At 43.2% G+C, this 15,524-nt stretch overlaps 1 protein-coding gene across 4 annotated transcripts in view; it reads left to right on the top strand.

The window, feature by feature from the left end:
• GGT1 (gamma-glutamyltransferase 1) overlaps window positions 1-15,524 on the top strand; it is a 247,420-nt gene that overhangs the window by 125,700 nt on the left and 106,196 nt on the right. The gene's annotated exons all lie outside the window — the stretch shown is intronic.

The raw sequence follows: 15,524 nt of genomic DNA, 5'->3' as shown, positions 1-15,524 counted from the left end.
TATCTATCTATCTATCTATCTATCTATCTATCTATCTATCTATCTATCTATCTATCTGTCTATCTTGGGTGGAGTTGGTAAAGCAGCTCTTGGGCTCAAGAGGTGGGTTGGGGCTCAACCTATATCACTCTAGTTAACTGTGCAGCAAGTATTTGATTACATTATCCCATACTGGAAACTATCCAAACCCATCATGTCCTGCAAAACGTCCCACTAGGCTTGGGTTGTTTGCTGAGACAGGTGGCATGTAACATCACCATTTTTGCTACTGAAAGAAGGTGCCTGTGAGTTTTCTGGGAACATTGGCAACTATGGAAGTACAGCCAAACAATCCCATTGGACAAGAATTTTAAGATAAATAGAAGATAAGTACTGTATTCAGAAACATACGTCGTTAGGTATTGTTTTCCAAATGATTGAAAAGCCCTTTTAGAAAACAAGTCCCAGGCATTCCAGAAAACAGATCCCATGTCTGCATGTAGTCTTTTGTGCATTGTTCTCTACAGTTTTTGTGATTTTGTTATTGTGAATTTTTATATTGTTAAATATCTTTTTTAAGTTTTAGAAACAGTGGAGAGGTATGAGGACTGGCAGTAGGTTGTATTGCCATCCCAGACATTAAAGTGTTTGCTTACACCAAACTTTATTTTGAAAAAAGTGAGGGAGCGTTAAAAAATGCTTGTCGGGTTTTACTGCTATCTAGGGCTCTATTCAAGGGATTTCTCCTTCCTTCCTGTTCTTCTAGTAACATTTGTACAGACTTGAAATGGGGATAAAAGTCCAAGGGGAAAGACAGACATGCAGTTTTGTTGAGTTTTACTGCTATCTAGGGCTCTATTCGAGGGATTTCTCCTTCCTTCCTGTTCTTCTAGTAACATTTTGTACAGACTTTAAATAGGGATAAAAGTCCAAGGGGAAAGACAGACATGCAGTTTTGTTGGGTTTTACTGCTATCTAGGGCTCTATTCGAGGGATTTCTCCTTCCTTCCTGTTCTTCTAGTAACATTTTGTACAGACTTGAAATGGGGATAAAAGTCCAAGGGGAAAGACAGACGTGCAGTTTTGTCGGGTTTTACTGCTATCTAGGGCTCTATTCGAGGGATTTCTCCTTCCTTCCTGTTCTTCTAGTAACATTTTGTACAGACTTTAAATAGGGATAAAAGTCCAAGGGGAAAGACAGACATGCAGTTTTGTTGGGTTTTACTGCTATCTAGGGCTCTATTCGAGGGATTTCTCCTTCCTTCCTGTTCTTCTAGTAACATTTTGTACAGACTTGAAATGGGGATAAAAGTCCAAGGGGAAAGACAGACGTGCAGTTTTGTCGGGTTTTACTGCTATCTAGGACTCTATTCGAGGGATTTCTCCTTCCTTCCTGTTCTTCTAGTAACATTTATACAGCCTTGAAATGGGGATAAAAGTCCAAGGGGAAAGACAGACATGCAGTTTTTTAGTAGAGATGAGAAAAGCTAAAATCCTTGCCAGATTTGTATTGCTCACTGTGCCCCTGTTGAAAATGTTCCCCTCACTTTCTGTCTCATGTTAGCAGAACAGGAAGTTTGGTGAAATCTATCTAATGCAGTCCTGGATAGCAATAAAACTTGACAGCATCCTTAGCCTTCCCACTCTATCAACAAAAAAAAAAAAAAAGTTTTTGGGATGGACATTTGAAGGCAACAAGCATCAGAAGACTGATACGACGAACATCTGAGAGAGGTTCTAACCTTTCCTCACTGTACTAAAAATGTTTATTACTGTTGCATTTGGGAGATAATCTATTGATTCTAAAGATTAACCACACTCCCCTGATATCACTAACCACTTCAAACTTTTTGAACTTCCTAGCAATGATTGTTTCCCAAGAATAAAGCAGTACATACAGTAGATAACAATTTATGAATGCTCTATGGGTGACACAGGGAAATGTTTAACATTTACATATCTTTACAGTTAATGAATTATGACATTCCGAATGTTTCTGTTTACTGCACTAAAAGCACAGAGTCATTATTAGCATGCTTATTATATGATAAAAAAGAGACTCTGTCACCAGAACAATTATGTCCATAAAATATTTTATGCATGTTATTTGCCTGTAAAAACCTAACTTGTGTAGACATCCAAAAGCCCTGAGACTGCTGCTGGTCATCACCATCTTGGATCTGGTATCAGCAGCCCCAGCAGAGCTCTCACTCAAACCTTGCCCCCCCCCCCCCCCCCAGTTGTTCAGGAAGTACAATTCCCATCATGCCTAGTCATGCCTGTGACAGTCAGAGTTTTACAATGCCTCATGGGACATCAAGTTCCGCAACAGCTGGAGGGCCTTTGTTTGGAGATACCTGCTCTATAATATTCCCTTTTTACTCATTCACATAAAAAGTTATGTAGGGAGGAGCAGAATATCTGGGCCAGCACAGAGAGTAATTAGACACTGTCAGAATAGCAGTTGGTTATGATACCCAAAGAGGATGCGGTTGTGTTAGGAATTTGACTCTTCTTGGAGTAGTCACATTTACTAGCAAGTTTAACAGGTACATTGCAAGGTGGATAAAACATACAGATGTGGACTAATTTGTTGGTACCCTTCAATGAAAAAAGAGGAAACCACATTTTTTCCTAAAACAACTTGAAGCTGACTAAAGAAATTGTCATCCATCATAGTTTATTCCATATTTAATGAAAATCAGTCTTTTATTTTTGATTTAACTGACTATTTTAAATGATAAAAAAAATGAAAATGGCATGGACAGAAATGGTGGGACCAGTAACCCAATATTTTATGTTATAACCTTTAGAGTGCGTTCTTTAGCTCTCAATAAATCTTCTGCACCTGCCAACAGGTTGTTTGGCTCACTCTTCTTGAACAAACTGCTCCATATGTCCCAAGTTTGAAGGATGCCAAACTGAATGTTTCAGCTCCTTCCATAGGCCACATCAGGATAGTTTGGTGTTTTGTTCTTTGCCATTCTTGAGCCTTTTTAGCTGTGTGTTTTGGGTCATTATCCTGTGGAAGGCAACATAACCTGAGGTGGTTTGGGTAAATGCAGTTCTTGCATTTTTTTTTCCTTTTACAATACGCCAGGTGGGAGCACTACTATCCTGAGTGGACGTCATATGATGTCCTCCAGCTGCATGCCTCGTCCCCACCCTAGGGGGCACACAGCGGCATGATCTGTCACCCGCTGTGACTGATCGTCGTACTGTGCTGGCCCTGTTACAATGTGATTGTTTTGACCAATCACAGTGATTACATGTCTATAGTACGCAATGGCTTTCATTCATAGTCATTCATTGTGATTGGTCACAGTGATCACATGGTACAGGGGCAAATCATAGTAGACCAATCACAGCCAACACAATGGCATATAAATGAATGCCATTCACAAAAATGATTGCTTATAAGATATATTATTATCAGATATATTATTATCAGATCATCAGTCATAGTGAAAAAAAATCTTGATCACTCCAGTACACACAGTATATAAAAAAATAGTAAAAAAAAAAAAAATAAAAAAAATTGATTTTTTTTTTTTTTAAATATATACATACTGTCACCAGTCAATGTCCCTGATCACTGTCACACCAGTCATATGACACTGTACTGCTCTAGTGGGAGGCAGGGAGAGTGGGATGAAGCTAGAAGTGCATATGGAGGGTTGCTCGTGGCAACGCAAATGTTCAAGTAAAACCTGCAATCTGATGAGCACTTTTGATATGGACTATGAAATGTATTCTGCTGTTAGAAAATGGATAGCAGGTAGAAAATGGGTCAAAGTGCATAAATGCTGCAACTGCTTAACAGGAAGAGGTCCCGTTGGGGACGGTGAAGATGGAGGCCGGGGGCACGGGAAGAGAGGTGCCAGGGGCCAGGTGTACGTGCAAGCTATGTGGACTGATGTTGAACATGCATTTGACAGTGGGACATTTATTATGTATATTGATTGCACCGATACTGTGAGGATCGTAGTCGACCATGCCGAGAGGGGCAGTGGGGCTAGCCTCGGAGACAGTATGGAAGATGTGAATTGCACATGTGTGGCTAGGAAGAGAACGATCGACCGTGCAACTGACAGTGGGATATTAGCAAGGAGGGACAGCTGGTTTAAGTGAAGGAAGATGCAGTTGTGGCCCTAGTGCAATTGAGAAGAGTGGATGCATGTCTGGCAAGTGACCTGATCCGCTTGGCGGCTACTTCCCTGTGAGCTACAGTAGAAGAGCATGGCAGGGGAAGAGTTACAGCACCGAGCGGGAAAGCGCACCACGTGTAGACCTGCCTAGCAGGAGGAGTCATCGCCCAATATGGCAAAAGGGTGGAGACAGTAGGAACACCAAGCAAATCAGGAGTGACCAAGGGGACCCTATTAATATCCCCTCCTTTGGGTGTGGCTGTGCGGGAGACACGTGTAGGAGAAAGGAGCATGTCGTTCGTGAGCGAAACCAAGAGTGTACCTGCTATCCCTGCCACCATGGGTGAAGACTCTGCCAGGCAGAACTTTGGTGCAGATCCACCAGCCCACTCCGTCCCTAGTTTGGGATACCGGTATCCGGATGGTATCGGAAGGCGGACTCACGCTGTGCACTGGAAGCGGCCCGGAGTTCCTAGGAGCGGTATGTCCTCAATGTGTCACTGTTATTTTAAGAGTACAAGCGTGGGTCCAGTTTGGGCAGTGTAGTTATCTGCTGCTACAGGCAGAAAAGAGTGAGGGCTGACCCAAGAAGTTATGTGTTACATGGGAATCAGGACTCACACAGGAGGTGACCGGGACTGAATCCAAGTTCTTCCACGGAGGCGGGAGGGGCATGTTGCGTCTGATGATGCAGTTAGAGGCCCTGCCAGCAGTTAGTGGGCCTGCAATATGTGGAAGGGGGACTCGGTCGCAGAGTTCCATTGGGAGGGGATCCATGCCTGCACCGGTGACCAGAGGGTTGGCCGGAGGACATAACTACCTCAGCAGCCATGGCAGGATCCGCCCCAATTAGCACCCAGCAGCCTGAAAATCTTAAAGAGATTCAAGCCTCACCCACCAGCACTAGTAGTGAGGGAGAAAAATGCCCTGTACCCATCGGGTCCCCGTTATTTCAGTACTTTCAGGTCCATGGATGAAACTGAGTGGGACTGGGGATCAGAAGCTGGGAGCAGCTCCCCAGGTCCTGACGTGGCAGTAACAGTTGACACAGAGGCTAAGGAAGCCATGGAGAGGGGGGACTTGGCTCAGAAATTGGCGTTCTGTGATGCTTATGTTGAAAGGATCCCAGACCTCACCCCTCCAGAAAAAATTGCCAGGGCCAGAGACCAGAATGCGGCCTATTAGAATATGATACAAAGAGTGTACACTCCATTTTCTCCAAAGGGGAGAGGTAGCAGGAGGACTCTCCCCCGGCTGTCTCACATGCAGAGATGGTTACAGAAGAAAGTGGCACACGAATATGGATATGACTATCTGTATGCACCCAAAGAGGTGATGTTGATGGTGGAAAAATTCCGGGACTTTTGGTGTGATGAAATAATTTGGGATTTCCTGTTTGTCCCCAAGCCATACAGGGACTTCCCGGAAGAGAAGTTAAAGGAAACATTTGACAGTGTGAAAGCTCAGTGGAACTTTTCGGCGCTCCATTTATATAGACAGAGTAAAAGTCCGTCACCCGGATGGATCAGGTCATGCCTGGTCCATCAGGGTCAAAAATGAGCGAGGTGTACAGTATATGTTCAGGTCCCTAACCCTGACTATTATATTTGAGGGAAGCAAGTGTCTCGTCTAAAAATTTCAAGAGCTAAAAAAACTGTGTTGGCCGGCTGGCTATCACAACTGACCAAGGAACTTTGAAAGTATAATGCTGAATTCAAAAGTTTGAAAGTGTTCAAGTTTAATGCAGACCCTGTGGGCCATCGGGCCAGGGTCTTGGAAAGAATGTTGTTATGCTAGACCCCTTGGGCCAACGGCCAGGGTCTCTGTGGATTACAAATAACTGTGTGGGAAGTCATCCACTGTTTTGATAAAAGAGAAAATAATGTTTGTTGCAAACTTCAAGTATGTCCATGAACTTTGGTGGGGGTGCCCTACAGGACCCCTGTGTTGCTTACCTGACTCAGCAGGACTGCAGGTCATACAGAACTGTGACTTGCCCTGTTCCTTCAAGAAGTACTTAGAAAGGCAGCAAGAGGGCGCTGTGTTTTTCACTTCATCAAAGGACTCTGCATAGTTAGCCAGTGACAGGGTACAGACTTCTTATCGGCAAAGAGTGGACCCCGGCGAGTCAAAATACTGGTCAGCTGAGACAGTCAGGGAAGTGAGTGGAAAGGTCGCCCTTAGAGTCAAAAGGAGGGTCTTTCCACTCAACTGTCTAGATAGTTAGTCTTGTATTTTCCCAAAAGTTGCTTCCATTTTTCTCTACAGGTGGGATCATCCTAGATCTAGTTAGTTAGGAAATGTGTATTGTATTTTTCTTTGTGGTCTCCACCAAGCATGTTCATTTGGTGGGGGGTGCATCAGTTCTCATGCACCTTAAAATGTTTGTATATTTGTACAGAGTATGTAAAGCTATATTTTTCCACCATAATTTATTTGTACATTTGTGTAGCGAGGTTTCATATGCATAAAGATGACTGTTTGACATTTGGAAGGAACTCGGCTCCATCTAGTGGCCAAAATGACACATTGCAGCTGATCTGGGATTTCCTGTGATGTGATTTCCTGTCAGGAAGTATAAACAGACTACATCATCCATAATTCTCTGGGAGTACCAGGGTGCACTGCCTCACTGCTCAGCCTTCTGAGGGAAGCTTTATAAAGGAAGGGAGGGGCCAGGCTCACTCTCTTGGGAAAGACACAGTGAGACAAGCAGGAAGCCAGCGCGGTGGGCTGATGCTGCATGCTAGGCCAAAACTCCTGGGCCTGAAGTGACAAAGCTGCAGTGTTTCATCTCCAGTAGAGGATCCCTCCTGGAGGTCCCATCGATGTTTTGCAGAGACCAGACTCATCCACCACCAATACCTAGCGCGGCTGGTGACAGAGGCCGGAGACTGAGACTGCAGCGGAGGGTTCCTGGGACACAGTCCTGTTGGTGAGAGGGCACCTGCCCAAAAACTGACTCTATCTACCAAAGAAGTAACTTTAGTCAGGATTAGCCTTAGAGTAGTAGAAGGCAATATATCGGGTGGCCCAGTACATTTCCCACAGAAGTTTTACCGCCAAACCTGCACAGACACCCCGCGGTGATTACTAACTGTTTGCTGCCATTCTCTCTTTTCATCATCCATCCTAAATGTGGATTACAAATCGCGAGTGCACCAACGTTGCTAGCGAAGATATAGAGAAGAAACAGCGGAACCACATGTGGGACTCAGATAGGCCTACCTGTCTGGTACTGTGTCTGGCATTTATTATACATGAGTGTGGGAGTACTTTTATCTTTCTAAGTTGGTACATGTAATTCCTTAAAGAGCCATATTTCATTGTACCTCACTTGTTTCATTCTTATACATAGTAAATTAAGCTTTAACTTAACACAATCCTGTGTGTTGTCCCATTGTGTCACCCAGCAGGACTACAGCTGGAGAGAGGTAACAGGTCATTATTATTTATTGAAGTGTTATATTCCAATCTGTGTAGCCATTTGGTATTCCAGTCCTGTTCTGGGTCAGTTGTGCCTATGGAGGGTTCGAGCCAATTCCGAGGGTTGTTAGGCAGGGCGTAGACCCAATAATCTAATCAGCAGCTCCTACGGGGGTAGTGCTACATTTGTTTTTCCCTTTCCAGGTTTTTTGGATACTCCTGAGTTTTTGGCCAATGTTTTTGAGAGGAGGCGGTTGCCTCAGAGTCAGAGGGACCTGACTCCATTTGGTGTGGGGTAGATGTAGCACCCTACAAGGTAGGTGCTAGGTAAAAGCATAATGGGCTTTGGCTGCCTAACAGCAGGGCCATGATTTTCAGCTGGACTGTCATACCTCCCAGGTGTGCCCCACTGGCTCCATGAGAGGATTCTCATTGGGCAGTGGAAGAAACCCAATCAGTGGCCCATTCAGGCCTGTATCTACCCCAGAAGGCAGATTCTGCCGCAGAGGATTCTGGGAGTGGGTAAAAGTTTGGGGGGGAACAGGGAAGCAGAGTCCCAGGAGGGGGGAGTACGGCTGTGTCCCCTCCTGTCAGAAGGATAGGGTGTCTCGGGTGGCTGCCTGAGAATCCAGAAGGGAGAGCTGAGCTGAGCTGCAGAGAGGATTCAGTGTGCCGAGGACCAGCGGAGGAAGAGGGCTACAGCTCCAGGAAAACCTTCCAAGGTCGTGAGTACTGAGAACTGCCCCTGGGGGTCTGCCTAGTGTAGAGGGGACCACTCCGGTGAAGGTCCCAGGGATCCTGGAGCCTGCAAGTGTCAAGGGGGTTGCCTAGTGAAAGGACCCTGAAGTGTTAAGGGGGTTGCCTAGTGAGAGGACCCTGGAAGTGTAGAGGGGGCGCCAGCGGTTGGGCCCTGAAGAGTCAAGTGTGCAGTGTTGGGAGTTAGCAGCAACACATGTAGTAACAAGGAGCTACCTCAGTCAGTGAAGGGCTGGAGGGAGTCATACGCAGGAGTGTCAAGAGTCAAGGATTGGTACAGTCCAGGATCTTCTGAGTTTACCAAGGAGTTAAAGTCGAAGTTTCAGCACTTTCAGCAGAACAGTATCTCAATCGCCAGGAAGCGTTGGTCGGCATTCAGCTGGAGTCAGGACAGCGCTAACAGGCATCTTTTGTACAAAGTGTCCCAGTTAAACCTAGTTGAGCCAGAGGAGTATCCCACTCATTCCCTTCTCCCATCCCCATTATAAAATAAACAAAACAAACCAAAGATGCTGGAATGGTCATTGTCTCAGCTCTCACACTTGGGTTTTCAACTTCAATATGTTGCAAGTCTTACCGGTAACAATGGCAGACCCACATCAGGCCCAATGCCTGGAAATATTGCTACACTTAAAACTCCAAAAACTCACCATGCCTTTTTACTAAATACCTTGGGCTGTCTACTTTCCAAAAAGGGGTAATTGGGGGGTATTTCTACTGCCCTTCAAGGCCTTAAACACTAAAGGACCAGGCCTATTTCTGACACTTGTTGTTTAAAAGTTAAAATCAGTATTTTTTGCTAGAAAATTACTTAGTACCCCCAAACATAATATATATTTTTTTTAGCAGAGACCCTAGAGAATAAAATGGAGATTGTTGCAATACTTGTCACACCTTATTTGGGCAGCGGCCTAACAAACGCAATTCTTTTGGAAAAAATACACTTTTTTAATTAAAAATAAGAAAACAGTGAAGTTAGCCCAGTTTTTTTCTATAATGTGAAAGATAATGTTATGTTGACTAAATAGATACCCAACATGTCATGCTTCAAAATTGTGCACGCTCGTGGAATGGCGACAAACATTGGTACTTAAAAATCTCCATAGGCAATGCTTTCAAAATTTCTACTTTCTACAAGTTAGCATTTTACAGTTACAGAAGAGGTCCAGGGGATAGAATTATTGCTCTCGCTCCAACGATCGAGGTGATATCTCACATGTGTGGTTTGAACACCGCTTACATGTGTGGGCGCAACCTGCGTATGCGGTCGCTTCTGCGCGTGAGCTTGGAGGGATGGGGTGCTTTTACATTTTTTTCTTATTTATTTTACCTTTTTATTTTTTAGTTTTACACTGTCCCTTTAAAAAAAAAAAAAATTGATCACTTTTATTCCTATTACAAGGAATGTAAACATCTCTTGTAATAGAAATAAGCAGGACAGATCCTCTTTAATGTGAGATCTGGGGTCAAAAAGAGAAAAATGGGCCCTTTTAAGGTCGTTGGGCGGAAGCGACATGTGACGTTGCTCCAGTCCTCCAAGGCCATAGAGTCGAGTGGGGGCCATATTGCCCCAACTCGACTTTCTGCACAGCACCTCAGAGGACCAGATTGATGGCACCGGCACCTGGGGGGGCACCTCTCCCCTCCGCCACTGGGACCAGTTTTATGTGAAAGAGGACCTCTGGCCGAGTAAGAAAATAGGGGGACAGCTATCTGCCTTTTAGCATATTCCGGTCTAGCTTTTATTTTATTTTAATTTCAATCCGTGGATTCTTCCTTCCAGTATTGTTTAAAAAGCAGTTGAAGTACCTTTCCTTTGAATTCAGCTTGTACCTCTCTGAAAGTTTCTTTGGCCCTTTGTCTACCATTTGCACTATTCTTTTGTTGAATCCCAGGTTGATTTTCCTCTTGCAACCATTTCCAAGGAAGTTGGCTACACTCCCATGACCTTAACATTCTTAATAAAATTTTAAGCTGTAGTCACAGGAACACCATGCTGCTTGGAGACGGTCTTAAAGTCTTTACCTTTTAATTACTGGGCTATAGCAAAAGGTGTGTGTGGTTCCTGCGCTGTCAGGGGTAATGTAAATTCCTTAATGCTGCACCACTGGTACTGATACTCAACAGTTAAACAAGTTCTATAGTGGGGGTAGTAGTGCGCTTTAAGGTAAAGGGTAAGTGTGAAAGATGTGTATAAACAATATAAATTAAATCAAATTAATGCCAGGTGTTTGTGATGAACGTGGTTAAGAAATTCTGAAAATTATATCTGTGGTGTCTCCTTGGTAGGTGTTAGCTCAAATCTTGTCAGGAGGCAATCACGATGATATTACAGCCCTTCAGTTGCTAACCCCCCTTTCTAGATAGTGAATTCACCCTCGTCCGGCCGGGAGTTATGACGACACACAGCACTCAAACTTAGCGCAGTCACAACTAATTTTATTGCAGGTGAAGCTCATATTTAAAGCATGTTTGAGCGGGAAAAAACTGCTTTAACTGGTTTACACTTTACTGGTCAATTTGACAATAGAAAAACTGTACATGAAAGGCTTTGTTTCCCTATGCATTTGTGTCAATATGAGGTGTTTTGTTGTAGTATCGGTCCGTCTTGTGTTCAGCTTGTCTGTTTTAATGTAAGCAATTGTCAATTGTTTATGGTGGTGTCAGTCTCTATGCAAAATGTCTTGTAATCTAAATGCTAAGCCTTAACTCGTTCAGTGTCTGAATGAATGAATGGAAAAGTGTTGAACATGTCAATGTCTTTTCATCTATATAGCTGTCTGCTGTCCAAGGTTGTTATGAATGGTTGTCCGTCTAGCTCGTTACGATGTAAATGCAAGGGCCCACATTTCATCACAGGATGGGCATAAACTGAAATATATATCTGAAATATCATAAGGCATGTTAATACAATCTTTCAGTAGGTGTATATAAAATTATTCCTGCTGAAAAAAGTGATATGTTCTTCAAGATGTTGATCTGATATATAAATACATAAATCGATGGATAAATAATATTTCTTTAAAGTGAATATACAACTTCTATTGTGACACACATATAATAGTGCTCATAAAAAGTGCTGGGTGCTTTCTAAAATCACCTTATTCATAAAACGATTTGTAAAACAATGTAGTAAAACTGTATTCAATCAGTAAAAAATGTGCACCAATACAATCTTTAAAAAAGTCTATATAAGAAGAGTCCAAAACTTCTTTCAAAATATATATTCCAATCCTTTTCTTATTTTAGACGCTCTTAACGTAGATATAGTGACTTTATTTCCTCCACCTTGTGCCACTTCTAGGTGTGCTAAACTCTCACCTTTATATCGAGGATATTGCGCCTATGATATATCTCCAGGGTCTCTGGGGTGCTGGCTGTTACTCCTTTCTTTCATCGATATCCGATCCGTCTCCTGATATCCAGCGCAGATTCCTGTTGTATAGGGGTCTCCTGGACCCTGGAGATATATCATAGGATTCTTATTTATCTAGTCGATTTCTCTCATAATGTAAAATAAATGTAATTACGGGGCTGTAATGGCAATAACGAATAAATGAACCAGTGGATCCAGATGTCCTGATCTCCTGATTAGCATATAATCTAAAACATTTATTCTAGTGTATCCATTTTGGAATTGTAGCCCTCTTTTGGGGGTTATAAGAAATGTCCCTCCCTGAACAGTGTATTGCACCAAACTTGTAGATAAATAAGTGAAGCACCCTCCTAGGTAGGTGCTAGTGAGAGAGTATAGTTATGAGCTCGGAGCGGGACTCCGCTATCCAGCTGAAAGACCACGAGCACATGTGCTCCTGGCTTTTATACAGTATCCCAACATGCACCGAGGCGACTTTGCCTCTGCCAATCATCAGGACTGTATCAAAAGCCCATGCACCCATTCGACAGGTTTCTAAGGTACTAAGGCAGGCCATAGATTAAGTAATTGTTTTTCCTTCTGCCATTGGTTGAAGGAAAGAAATTGCTTGATTCCCCCATCAACACAGTCAGTGTTATTGGGGGAATCCCTCCCACAGCACTATTGATTTCTGCTGACAGGGAGCCTTCCCTGCCGGCAGGACACAAGCATTAGTGTTGCCCGCTTTAGCCAGCGCCACTAATCATTTAGGAAAAACCTGATAGGCTGGTTATACATAGTCAATCGATAAATTGACTTGTGCACAATCAGGGTGCCCATATATGGATTGAACTTAAGCCGGTCCCTGCTGAACCAGCCAAATTTTGATCCATGCATGGCTGGTGTAATGTTAAAATACTTATCATACCTGTACTACCTCTTAGTAGTGCCACTGAAGTCCACATAAATGTCTGTGCACATGTTAATTGCCAGAAGGTTGATATTTGGATAGGTATATTTTCAACACGTTCCCATTCATAGCAATGCTTATAATAGGCAGCCCAGGCTTCTTACCACGTCAATATCTGGATGGTTGGGGTTTATGAGGCCTTTGGTAGTGATTTGGACAACCAGCTGGTCACTGTACAGATATATTGTGTTGGAGAGGTTCTAAAGTTTGCTTTCTATTTAAACAATTTATGAAGCAGAAGAAGCATCGACATTCCAGTGTTGCCACAAAATCAGTACCCCTTGCTTCTGCTTCCCAGGACGGCTCTGCTCAGTGTTGAGAATTTGCTGTTCTGACAGTTCATTATCCAGAACTCTGGTGCTTGACAAACAGCCAATGAAATGGACTTCTTCTAAAAGATTTAAAAGGCACCTCAGTGGAGGCTAAGAAACCGAAGAAAACCTAAGCTCCAAATGCCTAGTTTTCTTTGTTGGCTTATAATAAATATAGGTCCTTGGGTATGCCACAGGTCAGCTACCTAAACTGTGCGGCTGGCACAGGCACAATTTGGCATGCTCCCTGCCCCCAGGATAGGTTCATTCTCAATAGTAAGAGAAAGATGCAACTTTTCACATGCGTTTGTATGGAAGAAATGTGGGAGCCAATATAAGAAAATTGCTCAGTTCACTTAACTGTGACTGAAAATAACTTCCTTTGTTGAAAACTGGCTTATAAAGCCACAAGTGATGGACCACCCAGGCCCTTTCCCAAGGATTGTGGGAGCCATCAATGCTGACCTGCTTTTAAAAGGTATAGGCTCCAAAACTGTCATCCTGACACAGTCTGGGTAACAAACCTAGAAAAGGCATGCGATATGAAAGTTAAGACTTTAATGCCTACATGTTCATTTTGGGTAAATGATTCACTAGGCAGTGAATTCATGATCAAAATAAAAATAAAAAAAAGAATGGAGTCTTTACCTTTTTAAAGTTCGAATCCACAATTGCAGGTTCACATTCAGTGTTTTAATACACAGATCATGCAATCTTGTTTATTTTAGATTTTATTTATAAGGTTTATTCCTCAATAAAAAAGAACATTTTGAAATAACACTCTGACGTATTTGACAAACAAAAGTGTACAACTCCAATTCCAAAAAAGTTGGGACGTTGTGAAAAATCAACATAAAAACAGAATGCAATGATTTGTTAATCTCCTAAACCCATATTTTATTCATAGTAGAAAAAAGCAAACATATCAAATGTTTAAACTTGTATCAATTTAAGAAAGAAATAGGGTAATTTTGAAATTGATGGCAGCAACATGTCTCATAAAAGTTGTGACAGGGCCTTGTTTATCACGGTGTATCATCCCCTCTTCTTTTAACAACACTTTGTAAATGTCTGGGAAATGAGGCGATCAGTTGCTAAGACAGGAATGTTGTACTATTTTTGCCTGATATAGGATTATAATTGCTTAACAGTCCTGGCTTCTTTGTTGTATATTTTGTTTCAAGATGCAACCAATATCTTTAATTGGTGAAAGGTAGTGATGGACGAACTTCGGACGGGGCGGTTCGCGAACGCGACCCACGAACTTTCTCAAATGTTCGCGAACCGCAAGTTCGCGGCGGACCCCATTCACTTCAATGGCAGGCGAACATTAAAAACCTCCAGGTCATATTTGCAGCCACAAAATACTTACTAGCTGTGCACACATAGTCCCACAACATGGACACTGACATACCAGAAGTATTGCTATTGGAAAAGTTGCCATTAAAATTTTTTTTTTTTTTCAGCCAAAACATTTTTTATTTTTTTTTCTAAATCAGCCAGAACTGACAGCAGCCGGTAAATACATGTCAAATACATATAGGGTCCATTCACACGTCTGTAAAATGGATCCGCATCCATTACACAATTTAGCGGAACATTTACAGACCCATTGATTTTCAATGCCAGTCTGAAAAATTAGGCATTCACAGGATAAAGAAGTAAGTGTCGGCCAGTACAGGCCCCAAAAATTAGCCAACAGGCGTTTACCTGACAGCAAAGAACTTTGTATTCTGTGGCTGGAGGTACATTAGGCATTCACAGGATACAGAAGTAAGTGTCAGCCAGTACAGGCCCCAAAAAGTAGCCCACAGGCGTTGTATTCTGTGGCTGGAGGTTGCTGTGTGGAGCAGGGACAGACTGTATAGTTACACAAGTCGCTAGCTAATAGATCCACAAAAGTCTTTTGTCAGTGTAGGGAGAGGTTGCTGTGTGGAGCTGGGACAGACTGTAGCAATTAGGCATTCAACGGACATAAAAGGCCTTTTAAGCCGCTGTATTTACCTAAGACAGGGACCATGAATTGTTATGGGTGGTGGCTGATATTTGTGGCCTGTCATGAGGAATTTGAATCAAACATGGTCTACTGGTCACATGTGTTGAATTCCTCCGAGATCCATGCCTCATTCATTTTTATAAATGTGAGATAGTCAACACTGTCGTGAGCTAGGCGAGTGAGCTTATCTGTCACGATCCCCCCTGCTGCGCTGAACATCCTTTCTGACAGGACACTGGATGAGGGGCACGCCAACAGTTCCATTGCAAATTGTGCAAGCTCTGCCCAGAGGTCAAGCCTGTCCACCCAGTAGTCCAGGAGTTCATCACTTCTCAGAGCGTCCACACCTGCCGTTAACCTGATGTAGTCGAACACCAGTCGGTCTATGCGTTCCCTGATGCTGAAGCCTTTGCAGTCAATGCATAAGTCACGGTAAGCCCAACACTCACCTAGGGACAATCCGCTGGACGGATGGAAAATAGGGTTTCTACCCGTCCAGATTTGACAGATCGGATGTCAGCGGACATGTCTCCGCTGACATCCGATGCCCCATAGACATGCATGGGGGGACCGTTCAGATCCG

Source organism: Pelophylax lessonae (genome assembly GCF_965119305.1).
Source record: "Pelophylax lessonae genome assembly, chromosome: 1".
Taxonomy (NCBI): Eukaryota; Metazoa; Chordata; class Amphibia; order Anura; family Ranidae; genus Pelophylax; species Pelophylax lessonae.
This window is presented reverse-complemented; position numbering and strand designations above follow the sequence as displayed.